Raw genomic sequence first — 14,612 nt, 5'->3', positions numbered from 1 at the left:
TCATATCAGTCATTTAGGCCGGGTGAAAGTTTGCGTAAGTTTAAGGTAGTGTTTGTAAATGGTTGGGATATTATAATACGTATTAAATTATTATGATTTCGGAATCAGATTCCTATGAACTGGGTGCAACGTCACTCAGAGATACCCAAGGGTATGCCCTAGATGCCGCAAAGCAGATGCCACTTTTCTGAATATTATAAAAAAAATAATTAAAATTAAAAAAATACAATTTATTTAAGCATTTGCTTCTCAGTGGTTTCTCCTCCTTCCCTTCATAATCTAAAGTTCTTATAATTGTAACGAAATTTTTTTTAGCTCTACAAGGGCGCCGAGAAATATTTTTAGTTCAAGAAGTGTGCCAAGAATTTTTTTTTCAGCCCAAAAAGGCTGCAGTTGAGAAATAAAATTGAGGTTACAAAAATACCTGCTGCCCTATAAAACAAATTAAAAAGAAAAAAAAAAGCTACAAAATCCGTCTAGATATTCGTCGGCAAACACAACTTTTCATTCTGAGGTCGTTGTCATTAATAAGAAATACGGCACGAAAACAGACCTTAGCAGCTCTCAGTCGCGTTAAAACTGCATCACCTCGCCCTGCGTGAGAACATTTGCTGTTGTATTAATTTTTATGTTTTACAAAATCTCTCCAGTGTCCCAATTTGCGCCCAGCTTTCAACGGCTAAACTCGCACAAGAGTTCAGTACTGCGGGTACTGTAGTATAGACTGCCCCGTACAGGTTTCAATGTCATTTCTTTTTCACAGACCTCAATCCTGCTTTTGATACTTGTGACCAATAGTGGTAAAAATCAATTAAAATTACTTTTTTTAAATTTAAATATTTTAAAGTATTAGGCAAAAAATGTATAAAGTTTAATTATAAATTATAAGTTATAAGCTAACAACTTATCATTTTATTCATTATTATTTTTATTTTTTAGGAATGAAAACCCTTTTTTTATCACTTCTTAATTTTTTTTCTTTTCGAAATCAACGTTTCGGGCTGTATGGCCATTATCTTACCTTTCTAAAATAAATATAATGTATAATGAACAGTTTTTCAAAACACATTTTACACTGAATTCCAAAAAATTACAAGTTATTCAAAATATATTTTACTACACATGTAATTAACGTTTTGGAATCAATTTATAAATTCATATAAGGTCAAACTATACAGCAATTATTTTTTTTTCCTTATATATACTTCGGAACCTGACTGTGTCTTACTTCAGGTATCCCGAATGTATGTTGATTTTTTGGTATATATTAGTGTGGAAAAGGGGTGTTGAAATTGTGTGACCTTACTTTTACTCAAGTAAAATCTCTGAGGGGGCAAACTATGGTTAGTGTGTCAGCTGAAATATTATATTATTTCGAATATAGACATGAGCATTGGGTGGTCTCGTATATTACGTTATTGGTTAATCTATATGTGACGTCTTCTTCGCTTCCCTCGCCCAGGTTCAGCGGTGAGCGAAAGTGGTGAAACCATGTATCTTCGCCTGGTGTCAGAAAGACGTGTTTCTTCCTCAGTGGCTGGCCAGCGTGTCCGTGGAATCTGGCGTGATAGTAGGGGCAGGCCAGGTCCAAGTGCATAGTTTAAGGCGGTATTCCAGTCGTGGCGTCTTCGGGGTCTTCCGGTGTCCGCAGAAGGGGGGCATCAGAAAATGACCCCCGACTCCGACTTTATATAAAATCAAAAAGGTGCCGCAAAATTCGGATTATGTAAAACCGAAACCTTACGATAATCTTATCAGATGGACACATGTTAACTTCTTAAAAAAATATTTCTCATTAAAATATGAATATAAGTCTAAAGTTTTCTTATTTTGTTTTCCTTCATTGGTTATAATAATAATCATAATAATAATGGTTTTTATTTATATACATTTATAATAGCAGTATTTACATTTACATTTACATCTGCTTTCTTTATATACGAGGATATAGACCTTCCTTTAAGAAGTATTAAAGTATTTAACGGGGACTATCCGTACTTTATTCCTTGAGAGTTTGCTTATCTTCATCTTCCAGTATTCTCTGTCCTTGACTTTTCGTGACAGTGGTTACATGTTTTCCAATTGCTTGTCTAAAAATTTACAATTGAAATCTCTATTTTTATTAATGTGATTATTATAATTTTACCGTTATTGAATATTTTTAGATATTATGTTTAAATTAGTATCTATTTCATATAATCATCTTCCTGATGTTCATGTTCATATTTAAGAGTACCAAGCCCTGAAATACAATTGCTTTGGGAATTTTCATTACTCTATGTCCCTCTCTATTTTTTTTTACCCCTTCCTGTTCATACAGGGGAAGTGGGGAAGTTATCTAGAGGTAAACCATCTATTCTAACTATGGTGTGGGTCATGTTTTCACTTCGTGGGATCACCACAATCAAAGTCGACCCCTCCAGGCCGGATTCCGATGCAGTCCCCTGTCTGTGGGTTGTTTCTTGTACCAGTTTTACAATTCACTAATTGACCTAATTTTAACAACTTTTTAAATTTGTATATTGATATGAAAAAACGTTAACTAAGTGTGTAAGTAGTAAAGTATATTTTAAATTACTTGTAATTAGTTTTTAAAAATATTTATTGAAATTCAAATTTAAATTTGTCCTAAAAAAACTGGCTGATTATGTATTATTTTTATTTTATAAGAAATAGATAATAGGTAAAAAGACCTGAAAAGTTGTTCTAATGTTAAAAAAAAAGGATTTTATTCCTGAAAAATAAATATAATAATTAAAGTTATTTTATATTCCTATTATTGTAATAATGGTCCGAAATAATACTATTAATAGTTGAACCGAAGTAATCGCAGTCATCAATTATATACTAATTTAATTGCAATTGCTTTATGCCTAGCGTATCCCCTGACCGTCCATATGTATTTCTAATACCCTTATCATATTGAGTTATGTTTACCTTTTCTTTTTAGCTTATTTTTTTACTTTTCTTTCTTAGAACATTTAACTCATTAACATAAATTTTGGATTTCAAAAAAATATATATTGTTGACTCCTATCATTGTATAGGCTTATGAGTCAAATGGTAGAATTTCATATATATTTTTTTTTAATCAGGTGATTTTCTTGGATTTTTGGCATAAAAAACATTATAATGATAAATTATGAGTATATATTATTCACACGAAAATGGTTTTTATAAACAATACATAAATTGAAACATATAAAACATTAAACTAACTCAAACCCTCGCAAAGTTAGCAGTGCTAGATCCTGTCGTAAATAGAAAATTTAAATTAAAACCAGAAACAATTCTTATTTGTAAAACAATACTCAGGCCACTGCTGATGTACGGCTGTGAAGTCTGGGTTGCGGTATCCTTTACTAAGAGAAAAAAATTACAACCATTTTAAAATAGGGTCCTAATAATCCAAGTAGATCGTCTTTGGTTTGTAAGGAATAGGGAATTGCATCGGGAACTTATAATGGAATCAATAGAAGACTTCATAAAAAAACGGTTTATAAAATTCCACTTCCAGTTGCCGAAAGTTAAATAAGCAGTTACAACTTGGGGAATCCTGCTTCATTTCGAAGACAGAAGTCCAGGCTGCTGCAAGACATTCTAATATAAATTCTATATTTATCTGTTCTATTATTGACATTACTAATATTTTATTTATTTTTTTCTCCTCGTCGTTTTCTCAATTGAACATCCCCCCCCTACTAGTAGTATATAATTTATTTGTTTAAATCTCTTTTTCTCTTTTCTTAAAAATTATTATTTTTAAATATTTATTTTATTTTATAATTGATAGTTATTATTCACAATTGTTTAATATTTATATTTTAGTAAATAGTTAGGACATCTTTTTCGCGGGACCCTTCCCCTTTTAACGACCCTCCTTTAAAATTTAACAATTATATTAAATAAATAAGGGCTACCGAACTGATCAGATATTAAATATATAAAATTAAAAAAAAAATGATCTACATCTTAACTACACAATTGACACATAATGTGAAAAAGAATAATAAATTCTGGAAATAAAAAAAAAAGTAATAACGAATCACTTACATAGATATTATATAATTTTTATAAAGTTCAAGTAAAGTTATGTTAACTGGAAAAGCTACAAGATTTACACTAAGATATTTGTAACTTCTCATATACAAGTAAGCTCCTGAAAATTATTATTATTATTTTTTTATTCCAGCTTATAGGAACCTGATTCCGAACTAAGTAATGATTAACCACTAACGCATAAGTACACAGTTACTATAGAAAAGCATCACAACTTTCGCTCTTTCTGCACAAAATTTCTTCTCTACGGTACTTCATCTCCAACTTGTGCCTAGCCTAAGCGAGTTATCAATGTGGTTTAGATTACACAGGTGCATATAAAAAGTGCGTACTTAAAACATATTGAAGTTTACAAAACAATATGAATGCATCTGTTGGGACTCTGAATGTTTTCTGAATTATAAAACTTTTTTATTGACTGATACGGCACAAACTGGCCTCAACCAAAAATTAAAGCCTTTGCTTTTCTTTGGAGTTTGGTTAATTACGGAACCGGCTGAGTGGTTAAGTCGAAGTCAGTTCAACTTCATGCCGTGGGGTGCTAAGTTTAAAAAAAAAAATTAATAATTCCCCTGCTGAAAGTGTCTTCACCTAAGTGTCACTTCCGAAAGTTTATGGTATTAGGTACTTTGGCATAAGGCGTAAAAAATCAACTTTCACTTTTCTTCGATGCCCCAATCGAACTAAAATGCCTCCACCATTAAACTTTGCTGTGTAATATTTAATAGAAATTTATAAACTTGACAAGCTCATGTTTCGAATCTTATAGGGAATAATGAAATATGAAATGCTCAACTCGCTAAAATCTCATTTGGTGAATTCGAATTGTCGATGGTGTAATTGATGTATTAATTGAATTTATTTGGGTTTATTCATTTGTTTATTGGTTTTTAATTATGATTACTGATATAAGCAATAATACAATTATGGCGATGAATGATTCATTCGACCGAGATTATTGGTTTCAATATGTGATTATGGGATAGATGCACAAACAGCCGGATGTCTATTGATGCGAGGCAAATAGCATATATTAAAAACCAGGGGTTAGTTTGAAAAATTATTGCAATCGTCTAAGGCTGATAATTTGGCAATATTGATTTGTACTTTTCAAAAATCCAAAATATGGTGCTTGCTTTTTGATATCCGCTGTACGGCAATGAAAGTGTAATTAAAATATAATTTAAATTTTTATTTTATTTATTCATAAGTATTACAGCCTGTCTTAACCTTGGGAAATAAGTAGTGATAAATGATCACATTCATACCAAAATTAAAAATAAATAAAACTAACTATATTAACAATTACAAATAAATATATAAATAAAAATATCTCAATATAAGGTGTCTCATAAATAAGTGATCATATTGCGGGAAAAGATATACCTTAACAGGAACAATAAAATCCATATGACCCATAGACGGATACTCAACGGTATGAGATAAAAATTTAATTTTGTGTTTTTAGCTGTTATCCCTGGTTTCCTCATAAAAAACTCAAATAAATCTACTTTGAAGCTCTCTTAAAAAAATTTTAGAGCTACCAAATTAAAGATGAGGTAATTTCTTATCAATGTAATTGGTCGTAATTAATTATAATTAAATTAATTAAAATAAAATTAACATAATTAAATAAAATTTTGAACTGATATATCTATAAAATAAAATAATATTAAAAATAGCAATATGAAGATCAGAAGATATAAATTTAATTTTTTGCGAAGATTTTGTTAGAAATTCACTTATTTAAAATCCATTTGTGTTTTTTTACTACAATACATCTATATGTTTAATTTATTTATATTGTTGTTTTTTTGCGTATTATTTATATTTTTTTATTGTTCAATACGTTACGTGATTTTTTTTTTACACTCACATAACTAAGTATCAAATATGTAGTTTGATTTTTGAAAAGTTGTGAAAAATTTCAAATACGACTTTTTAAGGTCCCGTGACTATGTTTATATAGGATTAAATAAAAAAAAAGGTTCATGAAGTTCCACTTCCAGTTACCTACAGTTAAAAGTGCAGTGACCAAAAACTTGGGAAATCCAACCACAACCCGAAGACTTAAGCTTAAGTTCTGTTATTGTCACTCTAAAATTTTATTTTATCTTAATTACTTTTTTTTCTCCTCATCTTTTTCTTAAATTAACTTTTTTTCCCATTAGAAGTCAATTATTTAGTTTGTTAAATCCATAAATGTTATTAACTTTACTTATGTTTTATTAAGAATTTTTTTTATCCTAATTCTTTTATTACAACGTTGTACATTGTTAGGGGTGCATTCTGTATGAGAATATACCCCCTATAATTAATGAAAAAAAATACCTATTACATTAAACATGTACGGCCCACCAGGCCGATCTGGTATTAATAAATAGAAATAAAAAAAGTCCTGTGAGTCAAAACGACCAAGTCTAGTTAAGTGGTTGTGTGTATGTGTATGGGTGTGAATACCCTACCTCAGAAACGAAAATGGATAAGACATAGAAATTAGATTTTTACGATAGATACTTGCTTGGGATTTGACAGCAACTGTTAAACTCGTTAAAACAAACTTACCGGAAGAGCCACCTTATATAATCCATTTTACGTAAAGACCATTTTATTTAAAGAACATTTTTTACAAAAAGCCTCAAACAACTTTGATCCTTATCGTTATGTCAATGTGCAGTGATTTAGTCTTTAGAATCGGCTAAATCTAACTTCATTGAAACTGTAACCGTAAATTTAAGTGAGCTTAAATGCCAAATCTCTAGTAAAACTTCCTATTAAGACCCTTTAGGGTAGATGCCCCAGTAGTAGGTAAAAAAAAAACTTGTATTTCCTAATTTTAAAAATTTACTTGTACTTATTTTCTGTTAGTCTATATAAATTATCTTATTTTTTAAAATTTATAAATTATAAATAATATACTCTCGCATTGTTCTATATTAAAGTTGAGATTCACCGAGCAAATCCAAATATCTCATTACTGTAATATTAAAAAATGAATATTTTTATAGATCGGATGCCTGATACACTTTCAATCAGTGAGCCTGTTGGTGACTGAGATGTGACAAGCTGCGATTACCATAGCTCGTTGAAATATTATCAATACACGTTGTGATGGGGGGGGGGGAGTATTAAGGGGTAGCAGCAGGAGAGGGTTATGGGGGGGGGGGGAGGTCGTATTAAAGTAGCAGGATATCGATAAGTTGCCACTAGCTTTTAGTAGTGTGTCACTATCAGATAAGTCACTATCACAAATAATAATCAGCAGGCAATACTATTTACTACCTCTGTTACAATAGCCGGTTCAGTTAATTTACTGTCACCGGCATAAACAGTTAACTTTCGAGAACACTTAGATAAGAGATCTTACCTTTTAATGAATATATTAGAAACTGTTCTCTCATGGAAAAGAAATTAAAGCTCTCCGTGAATATGATTTGTAGGCCGTACTATTATACTTATTATACTTTGTGCTAATTGCATTCCAAAGGGCGCATGGGACATTATTTATTATTTATCCTTATACTGTAGTATTTGATTTATTATTATTATTGTTTTTTTTCTAAACTAACCTAAATTAGGATGAACTAAAAACAATCAGGTTAAAAAATATATATATGATATAGTGAGCATCACTTTGGGTTGAAATTAATTTATTCGTGGGCAGATTAGTGAAAATAAAATCCGACTGATGTAAAAAAAAAAAATTAAAACATGAAAACAAATATGTTTTATAAATGGGTTTGGCTTGTTTCAAAAACATCATTTGTTTTTCTTGTTCTACGGAAATATTTCCTCTTACTACATTTTCTTTTTAAGGTTCCGTGATAATAGAGGATTACATAAGATAAAAGGTTTATGAAGTTCCACTCCCAAGCACCTATAGTTAAAGGAGCAGTGACTTACAACTTGGGAAACCCAACCACAACCCGAAGACTGAAGCCTAGGCTGCTGTAGGACATCCTGTTATAAGTTCTATATTTATCAGTTTAGTTATTGTCATTGTTTAATTTTATCATAATTTCTTCTTTTTTTTCTCGTCATCTTTTTCTTCTATTCACTTTCTTTTTTTCCAATTAGAAGTCAATTATTTATTTTGTTAAATCCATAAATGAATACTTATTTATTCATATTTCCATATTATAACAATTGAGTTCTGAAACTTTTTCCTGTCTTTATCAAAAAGACTTTTTTTCTATTTTTTTTTTTTATTCGATTACAAATTGTCGTTTATTCAGATCTATTGTCCTGAACCCAAGCACCGACAGAAGTTCGACAGCGTCAAGAGAAGATAACGAACTCCTTTATTGTTCAGGAATATGCAAAACAAAAGAATATTAAGCATATTACTGGGACCTATTGTATTCCACTCTAAAGATTTAGTAGAAACTTCTCCCCGGAGAATAAAGAAAATGTTTAAGAAAGCAAGAGGTAATAACTGGGACTTTGTTGAGCCCCTTACAATTCCAAACTTCTTCATAATCTGAAAATTATTTTCCAAGTACTTTATATTTTCAGTCGCCCATTGACAATAATAGTAATTTTGCTGTGGACAAACAAATATATATATTTTATATTAAAAATTATACGCAGAATAAATATTTTACCTCGAAAGGGGTCCCTCTTAATCACTCTCACTATCTTCGAAAAAAAATTAAGTAGATTAGCCAATATTGTTCCGACTTAGACGATTTCTATTTTTTTTAAGGTACGAGACATAGGTACTCGTTCGAAGTACCTATAATCTTCTAGGAGATGTACAGTTTTGTGAATTATTCGAAAAATATTTTTTTATGTATTAAAAATATTTTTTTATAAACCACTAGAACTCAATTTGTTTTTTCAAATCCACCCTTAGTGTACATTTTAATATATGAGAACTACCATTCAAATGTTCAGCTTCATTGACATTGGCATCTTTATAATACATATTACTATGTCAGTAATTGAGTAATTTGATCTGTTATTATAAAGTTTCGAATTACAAAGGCTCATACCATTTCGATATCGATTGTATTTTATTTTTTTTTTTTTAACGAGTTCTAATGTTTCAGGAGATGTATACTTTTCGAGTAATTTGAGAATCTATTTTTTTGGACTAGTGAAATATCTTCATCCTTTTTTATAAATTCCACATTTTACATTATTCTCACTGCCGTTTCGTACCGTCCGTCCATTTCAAGAAATTTTATCTCTCCCAAAAAAAAAAAAAATGTTTAAGTAAGTCATTTAGCTATTACTGTTTCGATTTTTTTCGTATAGGACATTTCGTGATGTTTCAAATTAATGTCTATAATCTTCTAGGATTTGTATTGTTTTCGAATTTTAAAAAAAAATATATATATTTGTTAGTTACTAGGAATCATTTTTTTTTTTTTTTTATATGTTATATAAATTTTAAATTTCTGTTTCAAATCCAACTTTAATGCAGATTTCATTATAAGGGGAACCACCATAAAAATGTTCAGCTACGTAGGCATGGCCCTCTATGTGATACATCGATCAAAATTTCAGTGGGTGAGTATGATATGTTGTTTTATAAAAGATAAACATTAATCAAAGTTTCAATTTGCATCGGCTCATACCGTTCTGATTTAATTGTATTTTTGTTTTGTTTTTTAAATGAATGGCTATAATTTTTCAAGAGTTTGTATAGTTTTAAAGTTATTTAAAAAACCTATTTTCTAATTGTTTTTTGTCTATAGGGCTAGAAAAAGATTTCCATATTTCAATCTTTGTTTTATTAATTTCACATGCACACATTCTTCTTCCTGACGATTTGGTTTGTCCGTCAGTTTTAATCATTTTCTCTTTCTTTATTTTAGTCATTTTTTCCATCGTTTTTGTGTTTTTCTCCTTTTATCATATGCTGCTTAGATTTACTTCTCTAAACTATAAATTATTTCTTATAATATTTTGTCATCTTATTCTTGTTTTAAAATCATAAATGTTCTTCTTTTATGTACGTACATTAATTTTTTAGATGGAAAAAATCAGAAAATATCATAGTGCCTTTGAAAAAGAAATTTATTTCATAAGAGAAAAAATTATTTATTTTTTTATATTGAAGAATTTTTTTTTTTTTTATTTCTAAAATTCTATTTTCTTTTTACCCACTTTTATTGTACATTAGTTACATCGGGAGAACAATAATTAATTTCAGTTTAATTGCCATTACGTTTTTGAGATAATGTGATCAATACGTCAATGAATAGTGGTGTCTATTCATTTATATGTCCAGAATTTTATCAATTTGAATTATATATGTTTTATTATATGGCTTATTAAAATTATTTCAATGAAGGAACTATTGGGTGTATTGTATTGCTGTATATTACTGTATATAAATTAATAGATAAATATTATTTTAATATATTTTTATAAATAATATTTAATATTTCTTTTAAGCTGTCTATGAAAGGGTTACGTTTACCCTACTATTTCTGAATTAACTAAAACCATAAATCATTACTGTTCACGAAAATCTTTTTTAGCAGATTTAAGTCCATATGTTCAGGAATATTTTTAACAGTTAATAAAATAGGAGAAGATTTAACAAGATGAAATATATTCGGATACTTGATAAACAATAACACTTGCATGTTTGAACGTTGAGCATGTTCTATTTATATTTCAGAAGTTCACTACCGTTGCATGCGACACGGTAAGTCATTCCCTGCTAACCCCGGTAGCGCGATGTCCACTCAAGCCCTGGTAGTTGTCACGCCTTTAACTTTAAATTTGCAAAAGGTCGATAGGCTATCACATGTTCCCGAAGGAATAGTAGCTTCAGACGTTATTTATTCGTTTTAACACGAGGTGTCACTAGTGATTACAAATCAAACTTACAATTAAATAAATATTTTTATCGATACCAATAATAATTAATAAATCAACCTGTAATAAAATATAATAATAAATAAAGAGGAATCGCTCATATATGTAATGGTAACTCGGTTCTTTATAGTTAACTAGGTTCAAAAGTATCAAATATGTGAAAAATCATTCGATCTGGATATATTTTGTATGATTTGTCAGTGCAGGTTTTCCAGCTTATGGATATTTACTTTCTTTTTATTTATATCATAATAAATTACAAGAGCATAATAGTATATTCCTCATTGTAGATTTATGTCTCGCCTGACAGTCTTTACTTTGGTTTACATAATTATGAAAATAAAGCTGTAAAAGGGATGGAAAATAATTTTTTTTCATTGTTATTTACAACGGTATGAAAATATATACAAGTACTCGAAAATTTGCTGTCAGTGATGAAATGACATGGTACAAACATGTGGATAATCCACTCATTTTTAAAACTCCAATAACATTTCTACAGAAAATCTTGAGGCCATCTTCTTTTCAGACGCCCAGGAGAATTATTAGGTACTGAAGGAGAAACCAGATTAGAAAATTGTGGATTCGGGTGGTTGTGAAGTTTATCATGGAATAATTGGTATCTGGTTCTGGCTAAATCCCAACATTTGGAACATTGAAGTCCTGATCCCATAACTTGATTTGTAATAAAGTAAGGAATATTAAGAATTTTAAACTGTAAGGATTGGATCCGGGAGGAATTCAATGGTTCAGTGGAGGCCCAATGCTCAATTCCATATGTCCAGATAGGCCTTATAGTAGTCATGCAGATCAGTCTTTTTGTAATCTATTGGAAGTTTAGTAGATTTTGTAATAGTCGTAATCGACGAGCAGTTTCCTGTCTTTTCAGTCTTGTATGACGATTCCATGTCAGTCGTTTGTCCAGATGTAGTAACGGATCTGTTCGAAATGAATAATTTGGGTATTATTAAAGGATACTGTGGGACGGGAAGTCATGGGCTTACGACGAAGGATAAATGTGATTTAGTGGGATTTATTGGAATTTATTTTAATCCTCCAGTTTTGGCACCATTCTCCTAGGGTGTTGATGTGGGATTGGAGGATTTCGAATACAATGGGAGGATCATTATTCACTGAAAATAGAAAGGAAAATAAATAAAAATTGTTAAACAAAAGATAACGTAGGGCAAATAGGTATATTTATATTTATTTATCCTTATTACCGGAAATGGAAACTAATTCTATTTTCCCAAAACTAATTTATAATGATAGTCGTTCTTACAAGCGATCAATTATGAATCTATTCATGATTATTTTCATGTATCTGTTGTAAAAACATTGGTCATCCTTAACCTGAAAAAAAGAAGAACTTGTTTAGATACATTGAACTCCGTTTTAGATCCGTAAGATGAACAGGTTAGCTGGGTTCCTTAAGATTTCATTTGAGTCCTTGAGTGAGGGGCTTAGGTGGCATATTCAAAGGGTATGCTTCAAATGAATGCTTTGGAGCTTCCCGCTTTCAAGATCTTTCCTATCATTTAACACAGTATACAAGGAGTACTTAACAAGAAACAAAATGTATTAGTATCACTATTTAAATATATAATTAAATAAATTTCAACAACTTTTTTTTTTCTTTACATTTATTTCAAGAAGGAATCTATTAGTATGTTATGATTCAAATGATTTGAATGTATGGTAATTAAATTCATAATAAAAAATGGTACATGCTTGGGACAGCACTGTCATGAAAAAATAAATAAACCTTTGACTCCATTTCAAAAAGTGCCGGTTATCTAAATATCAAACTTATTAGAACAAAATAGAATATTAAGCTGAACTTTAGCGAAAACGAAATGTTTTTAAATTTATTTTCTAATGAAATTGTACGTATGTTATCTAATGGAAAAAGATAAAGTCGTTACTAAAACAAAAAAAAACATATTTGTAAGAAAAATATTTCATTATAAACTAAAATTATTGTACAGTATAGTGAAATTTAAATAAATCATATACAATAATGAGTTAGCAAATCGATTCCTAAAAAGCGATGCCTGAAAATGTCTGAAAAATTAACTATATGTATTATTTTGGTACTTTAAAAAAAATCTTGTCTTTGTCTCAATCATACAAAGTTTCTGATTTCTAGAATCCTTTCCAACAATCTCTTGAAAGTTATTTTTATTCTTTTTTTTCCGTTATGGGAAGTATCGCAGCTTGAGCAACAATGTAGTAATGATAAATGTTGCACAAACATGCTTGAGTGTACGTAGCCAACTAAATTCTGTGATGTACAAATTGTATGCTTGTATAGCTTAATATAATTCTGTATATGAAAATTTCAACTCTATTAGCGATGCTTTGTTCAATGCATTTAAGCCGAATGGTGTTGTAATATGTTAACAAATTATTATATCAAATATTTAGTGTACTTAAATATTCATTCTCCCGTTAAAGTATTTCTTGGAACATCTAGAAGAAGTTTGCGGTACACTAGTGTTCCAGGAAACAACGGTTGAAACCAGTTTCTTAGTGTAATATTGATTATATAGTGATCTAATTAAGCTATATCATTAAATATTAAAAATTAATAAAAATGTAGTTTGTTATAAATTTTTATCTATGGATTCTGGATTAGATGTTTTGATCCAGCGGTACTAATCTCACAACTCAAAATCCATTCCTCGCCATCTCCCCAGGATATGCGAATTAAATAACATAAAAACCAGTGAAGACTAAAATGACTTTATTCTAACATATTTACAAGAACTACATGTTACTCTTACTATTACAGTGCGTCTGTCTTCTACTTAGCTATGCTATTACTATAGCTAGTGCTAGGAAATATATATGTACACTTGAGAAGAGGGGGTAGGAAGAATAGTGAAATAGGAGAAGGGGTTTGGACCAATCAGATAATTTAGGAAATTAGGCGGAGCCTAGAGAGCCTATGAAATTAGAAATAAATATCTGGGAGGGGGAAAGAGGCGTGACTGGAAAGAGGGTGGCCAGACTTCCAAGAAATTGGGAGTAAGGTACCATGACCTAAGGACTCGTGAAAACTGACTTACATGAGTTAAACATAAAATAGTTAGACTGATGCATGTCCATTGTGAGATGACAGCTTGTACCTGCCTAAGTGTCAACCCTTGCTTTTTTACATTGATATAGAATACTAAGGAAAGGTCACTTCCTCTATGGTCAGTGTCTGTCGAAATGTGCCAGATGTCTATTGTTTATACTATATAGTTTACAATGATAGTCTGTTTATAATAATAGCTGTTAAATACTATAGCGTTCGTTAACTTGCGAGATCATCCTCTCGGTTTCCCTACGAGTATTGCTGGCCATATTGATCCCCCATAATACATCCTGAGGAGCTTTATAAAGCTAAACAAACTTAGCTTGTTTTTCCCTTCAACGATAGCTATTCATTATGATGGGGTTATGGATACTATCTCATTGTATCTTACCTTCCACGTACGCAGTGTATTCCCTTGGATTGGATCCGACTCCTGTGTTTCTAGGTAAGGTCTATGGGTTTCTGTGCCCTAACTGGAACTCTAATTGTTAATTTATCTTTCCTTAGTTTGACGTCCAATACATTAATGAAGAATACAGGAATTAAATTTTAATAATAAGAAATACCCGACTCCTCTAACTCTTACGATATGGGTTTGCTAATTCTAACCTAATTTCTGGTGTTATCATATCATAAT

This window comes from Halyomorpha halys, unplaced genomic scaffold (genome assembly GCF_000696795.3).
Source record: "Halyomorpha halys isolate HHAL.00 unplaced genomic scaffold, Hhal_1.1 Scaffold339.1, whole genome shotgun sequence".
NCBI lineage: Eukaryota > Metazoa > Arthropoda > Insecta > Hemiptera > Pentatomidae > Halyomorpha > Halyomorpha halys.
Note: the sequence above shows the minus strand (reverse complement) of the source record.